The sequence below is a fragment of the Tachypleus tridentatus genome, chromosome 5 (assembly GCF_004210375.1).
Source record: "Tachypleus tridentatus isolate NWPU-2018 chromosome 5, ASM421037v1, whole genome shotgun sequence".
Taxonomy (NCBI): domain Eukaryota; kingdom Metazoa; phylum Arthropoda; class Merostomata; order Xiphosura; family Limulidae; genus Tachypleus; species Tachypleus tridentatus.
The window spans coordinates 39,298,652-39,314,185 of NC_134829.1; the positions used below are offsets into that span (position 1 = coordinate 39,298,652).

The 15,534-nt window shown below is 34.7% G+C and overlaps 4 non-coding genes across 4 annotated transcripts; all 4 read left to right on the top strand.

Moving 5' to 3' along the window:
- Positions 1 to 1,287: 1,287 nt before the first annotated feature.
- On the top strand, positions 1,288 to 1,359 carry TRNAE-UUC (transfer RNA glutamic acid (anticodon UUC)). The gene has a single exon. It is a non-coding gene; the product is annotated as a tRNA-Glu (tRNA).
- A 3,877-nt stretch (positions 1,360 to 5,236) lies between these two features.
- On the top strand, positions 5,237 to 5,308 carry TRNAE-UUC (transfer RNA glutamic acid (anticodon UUC)). Its single transcript has one exon. It is a non-coding gene; the product is annotated as a tRNA-Glu (tRNA).
- Positions 5,309 to 9,178: 3,870 nt separating this feature from the next.
- Positions 9,179 to 9,250, top strand: TRNAE-UUC (transfer RNA glutamic acid (anticodon UUC)). The gene has a single exon. It is a non-coding gene; the product is annotated as a tRNA-Glu (tRNA).
- A 3,872-nt stretch (positions 9,251 to 13,122) lies between these two features.
- On the top strand, positions 13,123 to 13,194 carry TRNAE-UUC (transfer RNA glutamic acid (anticodon UUC)). The gene has a single exon. It is a non-coding gene; the product is annotated as a tRNA-Glu (tRNA).
- Positions 13,195 to 15,534: the final 2,340 nt, after the last annotated feature.

The window sequence follows — 15,534 nt, forward strand, 5'->3', positions numbered from 1 at the left end:
TTACATCAAAATAATAAACTTGGCCAGTGAAAACTTCTGCAAATAAAGTCAAGCGTTAAACAAGTTGTCCTGTCCCATTAAGTTATCGATTCCCCTCGGTAGATCTCCATCAGATAGCCGGATGCGGCTTTCCTATAAGAAAATAACACACACACCTACATTCGTTTACGCTGAAATTTTGGAACGCAGATAAAATTACAATCCTGAAGATAAATCACCTCACTGAGGTTTGATCTCTGAAATCAGGTTAAAGTAATGGCCAAACACTAGGTTTATAAGACCTGTCCAAACTATCGTTCCAACTGATTACTTTTTTATCTGTATGTATTTTCTCCAAAATCAATAATATCTGTTGTGTTACAATTGGTATAGCATTTTGTGTGAACGTCTTTCATCTGGTGCGAGATGGGTTTTAACTTCTCTCTGTCCAGGAGACTTGCTGCAAATGGGCTCCAGCATCGATTGCAATACCATATTCAGTAATTATGGGTTCGTGCTTGAAGTATTAAAACAATCACGTATTTCAAAATGGGTAGTATGTATATTAACACTTTTATTGATAAGGAGAGAACAACGTTTCGACCTTCCTAGGTCATCTTAACCTGAAGATACATTTTTATTTCGAGTGGGTTTCTCGTCATCAAGAAGCACAACAATCAGCTGAGCATATCAAATATTTGGCATACTTGTTCCCATTCATCTGATGTTCAGTGTGGAACCCTTAGAACTTGCATAATTTAATATGCTCTTGTAAGCACAAGAAGTGGAATGTGGGTGAGAAGCTTGAATCTCTTTTGTCATATTCAGTATTGTATGACTGGAGATAATTGGGCTCGTGGGATTTAGAATAACAGAACTGTTGATGACATTTCTTAAGAATGTCACCTTCTCCTCCATTACGTGGTCCTGATGTATACCCTCTCCCAGTAGATCCCAATTCACTTGACATACGATTTACTCGCACTTTTTGTGTTAATTGAATGATATCTTGCTATCATTAATCCGCTTTGAGTTTTATAAACGATACAGTATTTGAATCAAAATATTATAGATTGGATAATAACAAAATGTATCAGTTTTATTGGGCAATGTAATTTCTAATGTGTAATAATGATTTTAACTCTAGTAAGCAAGTCATGATTTCACTGGCCGATAGATGGGACAGTGTTTCCCATACTTTTGTTGTCTACACCCGTCAAATAAATATGGTTTCTTGCGCGCTCTCCTGTTTTTTTGTTTTTTTTTTAGAAGGAGACAAAAAGTAAATTAAGTAACATAAAACATATATCCCATGTGGTCTAGTGGCTAGGATACCTGGCTTTCACCCAGGAGGCCCGGGTTCGATTCCCGGCATGGGAACTTATCATTTTGGTCCGGCATAGCCAAGCGTCGCGGGTTCGCATCCCCGTCGCGCCAAAAATGCTCGACCTTTCAGCCGTGGGGGCGTTATAGTGTGACGCTCAATCCCACTATTTGTTGGTAAAAGAGTAGCCCAAGAGTTGGCGGTGGGTGATGATGACTAGCTGCCTTCCCTCTAGTCTTACACTGCTTAATTAGAGACGACTAGCACAGATAGCCCTCGAGTAGCTTTGTGCGAAATTCAAAAAACAAACAGATTGCCTTCGTTTAGTTTTGTACGAAATTCAAAACTAATCAACATCAATTTGTAAGAGCCTTGCCTAGATTCACATAATCCTTTCAAACACAACTACATGTTAATAAACACTATTTTCATTATTTTATGCTATCATTCATCTCCTAACACTCAACACAACTTTTGGGACAAGTTTCAAGAGAATGAGTTTCAGGGACGTTTGGTGATTTGTCCTGATGGGAAATTGAAAGCATAAAAGGTAAATTATAAAATTGAAAAATAAATTGCACGACGGCTAATAAAGATAAAATTATTAACTTGTAGTCCAATTAAAAATAAAAACAAGATATATTTACTTTATCTACATCTTAATTCCACCCTCCTTACCTTTTGATTGAATAAATTATTACATCTTCATAAAAACCATCAGTCTTTATTTTCTTAAGAAGCTTTTTCTCTATCACAATTAACACTAAACTTGCAAATCTTTCTCGTTGTTGTGCATTTCTAGTGGGGCTTTGTATTCTTTTTAAATGAGAGAAATAATACTCAACTAAGACACTGGCGACTGTAAGAATCAAAGCTAACTCGTACAACTTTGTAAGTTGTTCCAGAAATGCATCTAACCTGGCATTTCGCAAACAATAAAGTAATTCATTCGTTTGTTTTCCTTGTAAATCAGCGTCACTTTTCAAAGCATTTTCCATTATCATCTTGCAATGATATTAGTACTAATTCAGGAACTGTTTTTTCACCTCTTCCCGTTTCTTAGTGTCAAAATGCTCAAGGAATGCAATGCTTTTCAAGCTTTGAAATCAAATTTCAATTTTATTATAAACTGCATTCAAAATTTCATAAAATAACTTTATGTATGTTCTTTAATGTCTTCTCCGGAATCATTTCTTATTCACTTAGTGGGGGTGGAGTATAATCCATTGGCTGCTGTCCAAAATTTATTGAAATCTTCTGACTTTTTTTGTTGTTGTTGTTGTCGCCATTTAATCTGCTTTATTCATACAGCACGGGATGTATCAAATATTCTATTCTGTAAGACATCAGCTATAAATTTGTATATGAAGAAAATACCGCAAAATATATTCAACAAGAAATTGAACTCAAAATATCTGAGATCCAATGAAAGTGCTTTTGTACAGATAAAGCTTTTAGTATTCCACTTCCCAAAATTATCAACAATATTTTGAAATAAGTCAACGACTTCCTTGTATACCACGAAAGTTTCAACAAGTCAGTAATTATAATTCCAACAAATAGCGACCACTTTCGGGAATCTTTTCTTTGCTTCGATATCTAAAGGGTGCTCATGTTTTGCTGATTTCATAAAGAAATAAAGAGAACGATTTAAGTTTTGAAAGAATCTGTAACACTCCTCAATCTTCGTCACATATTATAACAATAAATTCAATCTACGTGCTCATTCAGCTCAATGGACATCACGCTTACCCCATTATAGGTTTGCGCAAAACTTTTGACCCAATATTTAATTCATCGACTTAATTTAACATTATCTTGTATGTACCTACTGATGTTCGTTGTGCATTAACATTTGTAAACCCCAAAACCTATTGCAAATTTCACTACCTTTAGTCACATATCGCACAACACTAGAAAGCTATAAAATGGTTCTTGCATCAGTAGCTTCATTTGAGGTAACAGCCACAAACAAAGAATTACTTATTTTGCTTTTAATTTTCTTCATCAATACTTCCCATACACAATTAATGAAGTCATTCTGGATTCTATTTGACAGGGCACAAACAAACACTCGATTTCTCTAAATGAGATTTCAATAAGGCATCATACGTCCATTAATCTTTTTAAAATGTTTCTTTTCCTCTACACCTTTTTATTGCACATTTTCACATTATTTAATGATGGTTATTTAGTTGGAATTCAATCCGGGATTTTAAAAATCTAGTTAGGCCTAGAGTTGAAAATATATGACTGGAGAAATTTACAAGTCTTTCAATTGCCTTATGCATTTTATTTAAGTCATTAAATCCGCTTGAGTTCCTGGTTCCAAATTTACTTCAAAATAATAAACTTGGCCAGTAGAAAAACTTCTGCAAATAAAGTCAAGCGTTAAACAAGTTGTCCTGTCACATTAAGTTATCGATTCCCCTCGGTAGACTCATCAGATAGCCGGATGCGGCTTTCCTATAAGAAAATACACACACACTCACATTCGTTTACGCTGAAATTTTGAACGCACTACTTTGTTCTTTCTGTCAAGCTAAGAGGTGACATCGGTCTTCCATTTTTGATGATGTCTTCTTTATCACTAGGACTCTTTGTACCAAAATTGTTTACTAATTTTTCCTAGTATCTTTTGGATCCATATTCGAATGTGTAGGAAAAAAAGCTAAAACCAATTAAAAAGAAAGCATTTTGCGAGTTGTTGTCCAGATTCTTCCAAACAGTGCTTTCACTCGTATAAGGTGGTTACTGATTATGTACAGTATAGTATAATGCTTCCATATCAATCAGTTGCAAGCTCATAACTTCATATTTAGCTGATGCTTGACGATAAAATTACAATCCTGGAAGATAAATCACCTCACTGAGGTTTGATCTCTGAAATCAGGTTAAAGTAATGGCCAAACACTAGGTTTATAAGACCTGTCCAAACTATCGTTCCAACTGATTACTTTTTTATCTGTATGTATTTTCTCCAAAATCAATAATATCTGTTGTGTTACAATTGGTATAGCATTTTGTGTGAACGTCTTTCATCTGGTGCGAGATGGGTTTTAACTTCTCTCTGTCCAGGAGACTTGCTGCAAATGGGCTCCAGCATCGATTGCAATACCATATTCAGTAATTATGGGTTCGTGCTTGAAGTATTAAAACAATCACGTATTTCAAAATGGGTAGTATGTATATTAACACTTTTATTGATAAGGAGAGAACAACGTTTCGACCTTCCTAGGTCATCTTAACCTGAAGATACATTTTTATTTCGAGTGGGTTTCTCGTCATCAAGAAGCACAACAATCAGCTGAGCATATCAAATATTTGGCATACTTGTTCCCATTCATCTGATGTTCAGTGTGGAACCCTTAGAACTTGCATAATTTAATATGCTCTTGTAAGCACAAGAAGTGGAATGTGGGTGAGAAGCTTGAATCTCTTTTGTCATATTCAGTATTGTATGACTGGAGATAATTGGGCTCGTGGGATTTAGAATAACAGAACTGTTGATGACATTTCTTAAGAATGTCACCTTCTCCTCCATTACGTGGTCCTGATGTATACCCTCTCCCAGTAGATCCCAATTCACTTGACATACGATTTACTCGCACTTTTTGTGTTAATTGAATGATATCTTGCTATCATTAATCCGCTTTGAGTTTTATAAACGATACAGTATTTGAATCAAAATATTATAGATTGGATAATAACAAAAATGTATCAGTTTTATTGGGCAATGTAATTTCTAATGTGTAATAATGATTTTAACTCTAGTAAGCAAGTCATGATTTCACTGGCCGATAGATGGGACAGTGTTTCCCATACTTTTGTTGTCTACACCCGTCAAATAAATATGGTTTCTTGCGCGCTCTCCTGTTTTTTTTTTTTTTTTTAGAAGGAGACAAAAGTAAATTAAGTAACATAAAACATACATCCCATGTGGTCTAGTGGCTAGGATACCTGGCTTTCACCCAGGAGGCCCGGGTTCGATTCCCGGCATGGGAACTTATCATTTTGGTCCGGCATAGCCAAGCGTCGCGGGTTCGCATCCCCGTCGCGCCAAAAATGCTCGACCTTTCAGCCGTGGGGACGTTATAGTGTGACGCTCAATCCCACTATTTGTTGGTAAAAGAGTAGCCCAAGAGTTGGCGGTGGGTGATGATGACTAGCTGCCTTCCCTCTAGTCTTACACTGCTTAATTAGAGACGACTAGCACAGATAGCCCTCGAGTAGCTTTGTGCGAAATTCAAAAAACAAACAGATTGCCTTCGTTTAGTTTTGTACGAAATTCAAAACTAATCAACATCAATTTGTAAGAGCCTTGCCTAGATTCACATAATCCTTTCAAACACAACTACATGTTAATAAACACTATTTTCATTATTTTATGCTATCATTCATCTCCTAACACTCAACACAACTTTTGGGACAAGTTTCAAGAGAATGAGTTTCAGGGACGTTTGGTGATTTGTCCTGATGGGAAATTGAAAGCATAAAAGGTAAATTATAAAATTGAAAAATAAATTGCACGACGGCTAATAAAGATAAAATTATTAACTTGTAGTCCAATTAAAAATAAAAACAAGATATATTTACTTTATCTACATCTTAATTCCACCCTCCTTACCTTTTGATTGAATAAATTATTACATCTTCATAAAAACCATCAGTCTTTATTTTCTTAAGAAGCTTTTTCTCTATCACAATTAACACTAAACTTGCAAATCTTTCTCGTTGTTGTGCATTTCTAGTGGGGCTTTGTATTCTTTTAAATGAGAGAAATAATACTCAACTAAGACACTGGCGACTGTAAGAATCAAAGCTAACTCGTACAACTTTGTAAGTTGTTCCAGAAATGCATCTAACCTGGCATTTCGCAAACAATAAAGTAATTCATTCGTTTGTTTTCCTTGTAAATCAGCGTCACTTTTCAAAGCATTTTCCATTATCATCTTGCAATGATATTAGTACTAATTCAGGAACTGTTTTTCACCTCTTCCCGTTTCTTAGTGTCAAAATGCTCAAGGAATGCAATGCTTTTCAAGCTTTGAAATCAAATTTCAATTTTATTATAAACTGCATTCAAAATTTCATAAAATAACTTTATGTATGTTCTTTAATGTCTTCTCCGGAATCATTTCTTATTCACTTAGTGGGGGTGGAGTATAATCCATTGGCTGCTGTCCAAAATTTATTGAAATCTTCTGACTTTTTTTGTTGTTGTTGTTGTCGCCATTTAATCTGCTTTATTCATACAGCACGGGATGTATCAAATATTCTATTCTGTAAGACATCAGCTATAAATTTGTATATGAAGAAAATACCGCAAAATATATTCAACAAGAAATTGAACTCAAAATATCTGAGATCCAATGAAAGTGCTTTTGTACAGATAAAGCTTTTAGTATTCCACTTCCCAAAATTATCAACAATATTTTGAAATAAGTCAACGACTTCCTTGTATACCACGAAAGTTTCAACAAGTCAGTAATTATAATTCCAACAAATAGCGACCACTTTCGGGAATCTTTTCTTTGCTTCGATATCTAAAGGGTGCTCATGTTTTGCTGATTTCATAAAGAAATAAAGAGAACGATTTAAGTTTTGAAAGAATCTGTAACACTCCTCAATCTTCGTCACATATTATAACAATAAATTCAATCTACGTGCTCATTCAGCTCAATGGACATCACGCTTACCCCATTATAGGTTTGCGCAAAACTTTTGACCCAATATTTAATTCATCGACTTAATTTAACATTATCTTGTATGTACCTACTGATGTTCGTTGTGCATTAACATTTGTAAACCCCAAAACCTATTGCAAATTTCACTACCTTTAGTCACATATCGCACAACACTAGAAAGCTATAAAATGGTTCTTGCATCAGTAGCTTCATTTGAGGTAACAGCCACAAACAAAGAATTACTTATTTTGCTTTTAATTTTCTTCATCAATACTTCCCATACACAATTAATGAAGTCATTCTGGATTCTATTTGACAGGGCACAAACAAACACTCGATTTCTCTAAATGAGATTTCAATAAGGCATCATACGTCCATTAATCTTTTTAAAATGTTTCTTTTCCTCTACACCTTTTTATTGCACATTTTCACATTATTTAATGATGGTTATTTAGTTGGAATTCAATCCGGGATTTTAAAATCTAGTTAGGCCTAGAGTTGAAAATATATGACTGGAGAAATTTACAAGTCTTTCAATTGCCTTATGCATTTTATTTAAGTCATTAAATCCGCTTGAGTTCCTGGTTCCAAATTTACTTCAAAATAATAAACTTGGCCAGTAGAAAAACTTCTGCAAATAAAGTCAAGCGTTAAACAAGTTGTCCTGTCACATTAAGTTATCGATTCCCCTCGGTAGACTCATCAGATAGCCGGATGCGGCTTTCCTATAAGAAAATACACACACACTCACATTCGTTTACGCTGAAATTTTGAACGCACTACTTTGTTCTTTCTGTCAAGCTAAGAGGTGACATCGGTCTTCCATTTTTGATGATGTCTTCTTTATCACTAGGACTCTTTGTACCAAAATTGTTTACTAATTTTTCCTAGTATCTTTTGGATCCATATTCGAATGTGTAGGAAAAAAAGCTAAAACCAATTAAAAAGAAAGCATTTTGCGAGTTGTTGTCCAGATTCTTCCAAACAGTGCTTTCACTCGTATAAGGTGGTTACTGATTATGTACAGTATAGTATAATGCTTCCATATCAATCAGTTGCAAGCTCATAACTTCATATTTAGCTGATGCTTGACGATAAAATTACAATCCTGGAAGATAAATCACCTCACTGAGGTTTGATCTCTGAAATCAGGTTAAAGTAATGGCCAAACACTAGGTTTATAAGACCTGTCCAAACTATCGTTCCAACTGATTACTTTTTATCTGTATGTATTTTCTCCAAAATCAATAATATCTGTTGTGTTACAATTGGTATAGCATTTTGTGTGAACGTCTTTCATCTGGTGCGAGATGGGTTTTAACTTCTCTCTGTCCAGGAGACTTGCTGCAAATGGGCTCCAGCATCGATTGCAATACCATATTCAGTAATTATGGGTTCGTGCTTGAAGTATTAAAACAATCACGTATTTCAAAATGGGTAGTATGTATATTAACACTTTTATTGATAAGGAGAGAACAACGTTTCGACCTTCCTAGGTCATCTTAACCTGAAGATACATTTTTATTTCGAGTGGGTTTCTCGTCATCAAGAAGCACAACAATCAGCTGAGCATATCAAATATTTGGCATACTTGTTCCCATTCATCTGATGTTCAGTGTGGAACCCTTAGAACTTGCATAATTTAATATGCTCTTGTAAGCACAAGAAGTGGAATGTGGGTGAGAAGCTTGAATCTCTTTTGTCATATTCAGTATTGTATGACTGGAGATAATTGGGCTCGTGGGATTTAGAATAACAGAACTGTTGATGACATTTCTTAAGAATGTCACCTTCTCCTCCATTACGTGGTCCTGATGTATACCCTCTCCCAGTAGATCCCAATTCACTTGACATACGATTTACTCGCACTTTTGTGTTAATTGAATGATATCTTGCTATCATTAATCCGCTTTGAGTTTTATAAACGATACAGTATTTGAATCAAAATATTATAGATTGGATAATAACAAAATGTATCAGTTTTATTGGGCAATGTAATTTCTAATGTGTAATAATGATTTTAACTCTAGTAAGCAAGTCATGATTTCACTGGCCGATAGATGGGACAGTGTTTCCCATACTTTTGTTGTCTACACCCGTCAAATAAATATGGTTTCTTGCGCGCTCTCCTGTTTTTTTTTTTTTTTTAGAAGGAGACAAAAGTAAATTAAGTAACATAAAACATACATCCCATGTGGTCTAGTGGCTAGGATACCTGGCTTTCACCCAGGAGGCCCGGGTTCGATTCCCGGCATGGGAACTTATCATTTTGGTCCGGCATAGCCAAGCGTCGCGGGTTCGCATCCCCGTCGCGCCAAAAATGCTCGACCTTTCAGCCGTGGGGACGTTATAGTGTGACGCTCAATCCCACTATTTGTTGGTAAAAGAGTAGCCCAAGAGTTGGCGGTGGGTGATGATGACTAGCTGCCTTCCCTCTAGTCTTACACTGCTTAATTAGAGACGACTAGCACAGATAGCCCTCGAGTAGCTTTGTGCGAAATTCAAAAAACAAACAGATTGCCTTCGTTTAGTTTTGTACGAAATTCAAAACTAATCAACATCAATTTGTAAGAGCCTTGCCTAGATTCACATAATCCTTTCAAACACAACTACATGTTAATAAACACTATTTTCATTATTTTATGCTATCATTCATCTCCTAACACTCAACACAACTTTTGGGACAAGTTTCAAGAGAATGAGTTTCAGGGACGTTTGGTGATTTGTCCTGATGGGAAATTGAAAGCATAAAAGGTAAATTATAAAATTGAAAAATAAATTGCACGACGGCTAATAAAGATAAAATTATTAACTTGTAGTCCAATTAAAAATAAAAACAAGATATATTTACTTTATCTACATCTTAATTCCACCCTCCTTACCTTTTGATTGAATAAATTATTACATCTTCATAAAAACCATCAGTCTTTATTTTCTTAAGAAGCTTTTTCTCTATCACAATTAACACTAAACTTGCAAATCTTTCTCGTTGTTGTGCATTTCTAGTGGGGCTTTGTATTCTTTTAAATGAGAGAAATAATACTCAACTAAGACACTGGCGACTGTAAGAATCAAAGCTAACTCGTACAACTTTGTAAGTTGTTCCAGAAATGCATCTAACCTGGCATTTCGCAAACAATAAAGTAATTCATTCGTTTGTTTTCCTTGTAAATCAGCGTCACTTTTCAAAGCATTTTCCATTATCATCTTGCAATGATATTAGTACTAATTCAGGAACTGTTTTTCACCTCTTCCCGTTTCTTAGTGTCAAAATGCTCAAGGAATGCAATGCTTTTCAAGCTTTGAAATCAAATTTCAATTTTATTATAAACTGCATTCAAAATTTCATAAAATAACTTTATGTATGTTCTTTAATGTCTTCTCCGGAATCATTTCTTATTCACTTAGTGGGGGTGGAGTATAATCCATTGGCTGCTGTCCAAAATTTATTGAAATCTTCTGACTTTTTTTTGTTGTTGTTGTTGTCGCCATTTAATCTGCTTTATTCATACAGCACGGGATGTATCAAATATTCTATTCTGTAAGACATCAGCTATAAATTTGTATATGAAGAAAATACCGCAAAATATATTCAACAAGAAATTGAACTCAAAATATCTGAGATCCAATGAAAGTGCTTTTGTACAGATAAAGCTTTTAGTATTCCACTTCCCAAAATTATCAACAATATTTTGAAATAAGTCAACGACTTCCTTGTATACCACGAAAGTTTCAACAAGTCAGTAATTATAATTCCAACAAATAGCGACCACTTTCGGGAATCTTTTCTTTGCTTCGATATCTAAAGGGTGCTCATGTTTTGCTGATTTCATAAAGAAATAAAGAGAACGATTTAAGTTTTGAAAGAATCTGTAACACTCCTCAATCTTCGTCACATATTATAACAATAAATTCAATCTACGTGCTCATTCAGCTCAATGGACATCACGCTTACCCCATTATAGGTTTGCGCAAAACTTTTGACCCAATATTTAATTCATCGACTTAATTTAACATTATCTTGTATGTACCTACTGATGTTCGTTGTGCATTAACATTTGTAAACCCCAAAACCTATTGCAAATTTCACTACCTTTAGTCACATATCGCACAACACTAGAAAGCTATAAAATGGTTCTTGCATCAGTAGCTTCATTTGAGGTAACAGCCACAAACAAAGAATTACTTATTTTGCTTTTAATTTTCTTCATCAATACTTCCCATACACAATTAATGAAGTCATTCTGGATTCTATTTGACAGGGCACAAACAAACACTCGATTTCTCTAAATGAGATTTCAATAAGGCATCATACGTCCATTAATCTTTTAAAATGTTTCTTTTCCTCTACACCTTTTTATTGCACATTTTCACATTATTTAATGATGGTTATTTAGTTGGAATTCAATCCGGGATTTTAAAATCTAGTTAGGCCTAGAGTTGAAAATATATGACTGGAGAAATTTACAAGTCTTTCAATTGCCTTATGCATTTTATTTAAGTCATTAAATCCGCTTGAGTTCCTGGTTCCAAATTTACTTCAAAATAATAAACTTGGCCAGTAGAAAAACTTCTGCAAATAAAGTCAAGCGTTAAACAAGTTGTCCTGTCACATTAAGTTATCGATTCCCCTCGGTAGACTCATCAGATAGCCGGATGCGGCTTTCCTATAAGAAAATACACACACACTCACATTCGTTTACGCTGAAATTTTGAACGCACTACTTTGTTCTTTCTGTCAAGCTAAGAGGTGACATCGGTCTTCCATTTTTGATGATGTCTTCTTTATCACTAGGACTCTTTGTACCAAAATTGTTTACTAATTTTTCCTAGTATCTTTTGGATCCATATTCGAATGTGTAGGAAAAAAAGCTAAAACCAATTAAAAAGAAAGCATTTTGCGAGTTGTTGTCCAGATTCTTCCAAACAGTGCTTTCACTCGTATAAGGTGGTTACTGATTATGTACAGTATAGTATAATGCTTCCATATCAATCAGTTGCAAGCTCATAACTTCATATTTAGCTGATGCTTGACGATAAAATTACAATCCTGGAAGATAAATCACCTCACTGAGGTTTGATCTCTGAAATCAGGTTAAAGTAATGGCCAAACACTAGGTTTATAAGACCTGTCCAAACTATCGTTCCAACTGATTACTTTTTTATCTGTATGTATTTTCTCCAAAATCAATAATATCTGTTGTGTTACAATTGGTATAGCATTTTGTGTGAACGTCTTTCATCTGGTGCGAGATGGGTTTTAACTTCTCTCTGTCCAGGAGACTTGCTGCAAATGGGCTCCAGCATCGATTGCAATACCATATTCAGTAATTATGGGTTCGTGCTTGAAGTATTAAAACAATCACGTATTTCAAAATGGGTAGTATGTATATTAACACTTTTATTGATAAGGAGAGAACAACGTTTCGACCTTCCTAGGTCATCTTAACCTGAAGATACATTTTTATTTCGAGTGGGTTTCTCGTCATCAAGAAGCACAACAATCAGCTGAGCATATCAAATATTTGGCATACTTGTTCCCATTCATCTGATGTTCAGTGTGGAACCCTTAGAACTTGCATAATTTAATATGCTCTTGTAAGCACAAGAAGTGGAATGTGGGTGAGAAGCTTGAATCTCTTTTGTCATATTCAGTATTGTATGACTGGAGATAATTGGGCTCGTGGGATTTAGAATAACAGAACTGTTGATGACATTTCTTAAGAATGTCACCTTCTCCTCCATTACGTGGTCCTGATGTATACCCTCTCCCAGTAGATCCCAATTCACTTGACATACGATTTACTCGCACTTTTGTGTTAATTAAATGATATCTTGCTATCATTAATCCGCTTTGAGTTTTATAAACGATACAGTATTTGAATCAAAATATTATAGATTGGATAATAACAAAAATGTATCAGTTTTATTGGGCAATGTAATTTCTAATGTGTAATAATGATTTTAACTCTAGTAAGCAAGTCATGATTTCACTGGCCGATAGATGGGACAGTGTTTCCCATACTTTTGTTGTCTACACCCGTCAAATAAATATGGTTTCTTGCGCGCTCTCCTGTTTTTTTTTTTTTTTTAGAAGGGGACAAAAGTAAATTAAGTAACATAAAACATACATCCCATGTGGTCTAGTGGCTAGGATACCTGGCTTTCACCCAGGAGGCCCGGGTTCGATTCCCGGCATGGGAACTTATCATTTTGGTCCGGCATAGCCAAGCGTCGCGGGTTCGCATCCCCGTCGCGCCAAAATGCTCGACCTTTCAGCCGTGGGGACGTTATAGTGTGACGCTCAATCCCACTATTTGTTGGTAAAAGAGTAGCCCAAGAGTTGGCGGTGGGTGATGATGACTAGCTGCCTTCCCTCTAGTCTTACACTGCTTAATTAGAGACGACTAGCACAGATAGCCCTCGAGTAGCTTTGTGCGAAATTCAAAAAACAAACAGATTGCCTTCGTTTAGTTTTGTACGAAATTCAAAACTAATCAACATCAATTTGTAAGAGCCTTGCCTAGATTCACATAATCCTTTCAAACACAACTACATGTTAATAAACACTATTTTCATTATTTTATGCTATCATTCATCTCCTAACACTCAACACAACTTTTGGGACAAGTTTCAAGAGAATGAGTTTCAGGGACGTTTGGTGATTTGTCCTGATGGGAAATTGAAAGCATAAAAGGTAAATTATAAAATTGAAAAATAAATTGCACGACGGCTAATAAAGATAAAATTATTAACTTGTAGTCCAATTAAAAATAAAAACAAGATATATTTACTTTATCTACATCTTAATTCCACCCTCCTTACCTTTTGATTGAATAAATTATTACATCTTCATAAAAACCATCAGTCTTTATTTTCTTAAGAAGCTTTTTCTCTATCACAATTAACACTAAACTTGCAAATCTTTCTCGTTGTTGTGCATTTCTAGTGGGGCTTTGTATTCTTTTAAATGAGAGAAATAATACTCAACTAAGACACTGGCGACTGTAAGAATCAAAGCTAACTCGTACAACTTTGTAAGTTGTTCCAGAAATGCATCTAACCTGGCATTTCGCAAACAATAAAGTAATTCATTCGTTTGTTTTCCTTGTAAATCAGCGTCACTTTTCAAAGCATTTTCCATTATCATCTTGCAATGATATTAGTACTAATTCAGGAACTGTTTTTCACCTCTTCCCGTTTCTTAGTGTCAAAATGCTCAAGGAATGCAATGCTTTTCAAGCTTTGAAATCAAATTTCAATTTTATTATAAACTGCATTCAAAATTTCATAAAATAACTTTATGTATGTTCTTTAATGTCTTCTCCGGAATCATTTCTTATTCACTTAGTGGGGGTGGAGTATAATCCATTGGCTGCTGTCCAAAATTTATTGAAATCTTCTGACTTTTTTTTGTTGTTGTTGTTGTCGCCATTTAATCTGCTTTATTCATACAGCACGGGATGTATCAAATATTCTATTCTGTAAGACATCAGCTATAAATTTGTATATGAAGAAAATACCGCAAAATATATTCAACAAGAAATTGAACTCAAAATATCTGAGATCCAATGAAAGTGCTTTTGTACAGATAAAGCTTTTAGTATTCCACTTCCCAAAATTATCAACAATATTTTGAAATAAGTCAACGACTTCCTTGTATACCACGAAAGTTTCAACAAGTCAGTAATTATAATTCCAACAAATAGCGACCACTTTCGGGAATCTTTTCTTTGCTTCGATATCTAAAGGGTGCTCATGTTTTGCTGATTTCATAAAGAAATAAAGAGAACGATTTAAGTTTTGAAAGAATCTGTAACACTCCTCAATCTTCGTCACATATTATAACAATAAATTCAATCTACGTGCTCATTCAGCTCAATGGACATCACGCTTACCCCATTATAGGTTTGCGCAAAACTTTTGACCCAATATTTAATTCATCGACTTAATTTAACATTATCTTGTATGTACCTACTGATGTTCGTTGTGCATTAACATTTGTAAACCCCCAAAAACCTATTGCAAATTTCACTACCTTTAGTCACATATCGCACAACACTAGAAAGCTATAAAATGGTTCTTGCATCAGTAGCTTCATTTGAGGTAACAGCCACAAACAAAGAATTACTTATTTTGCTTTTAATTTTCTTCATCAATACTTCCCATACACAATTAATGAAGTCATTCTGGATTCTATTTGACAGGGCACAAACAAACACTCGATTTCTCTAAATGAGATTTCAATAAGGCATCATACGTCCATTAATCTTTTTAAAATGTTTCTTTTCCTCTACACCTTTTTATTGCACATTTTCACATTATTTAATGATGGTTATTTAGTTGGAATTCAATCCGGGATTTTAAAATCTAGTTAGGCCTAGAGTTGAAAATATATGACTGGAGAAATTTACAAGTCTTTCAATTGCCTTATGCATTTTATTTAAGTCATTAAATCCGCTTGAGTTCCTGGTTCCAAATTTACTTCAAAATAATAAACTTGGCCAGTAGAAAAACTTCTGCAAATAAAGTCAAGCGTTAAAC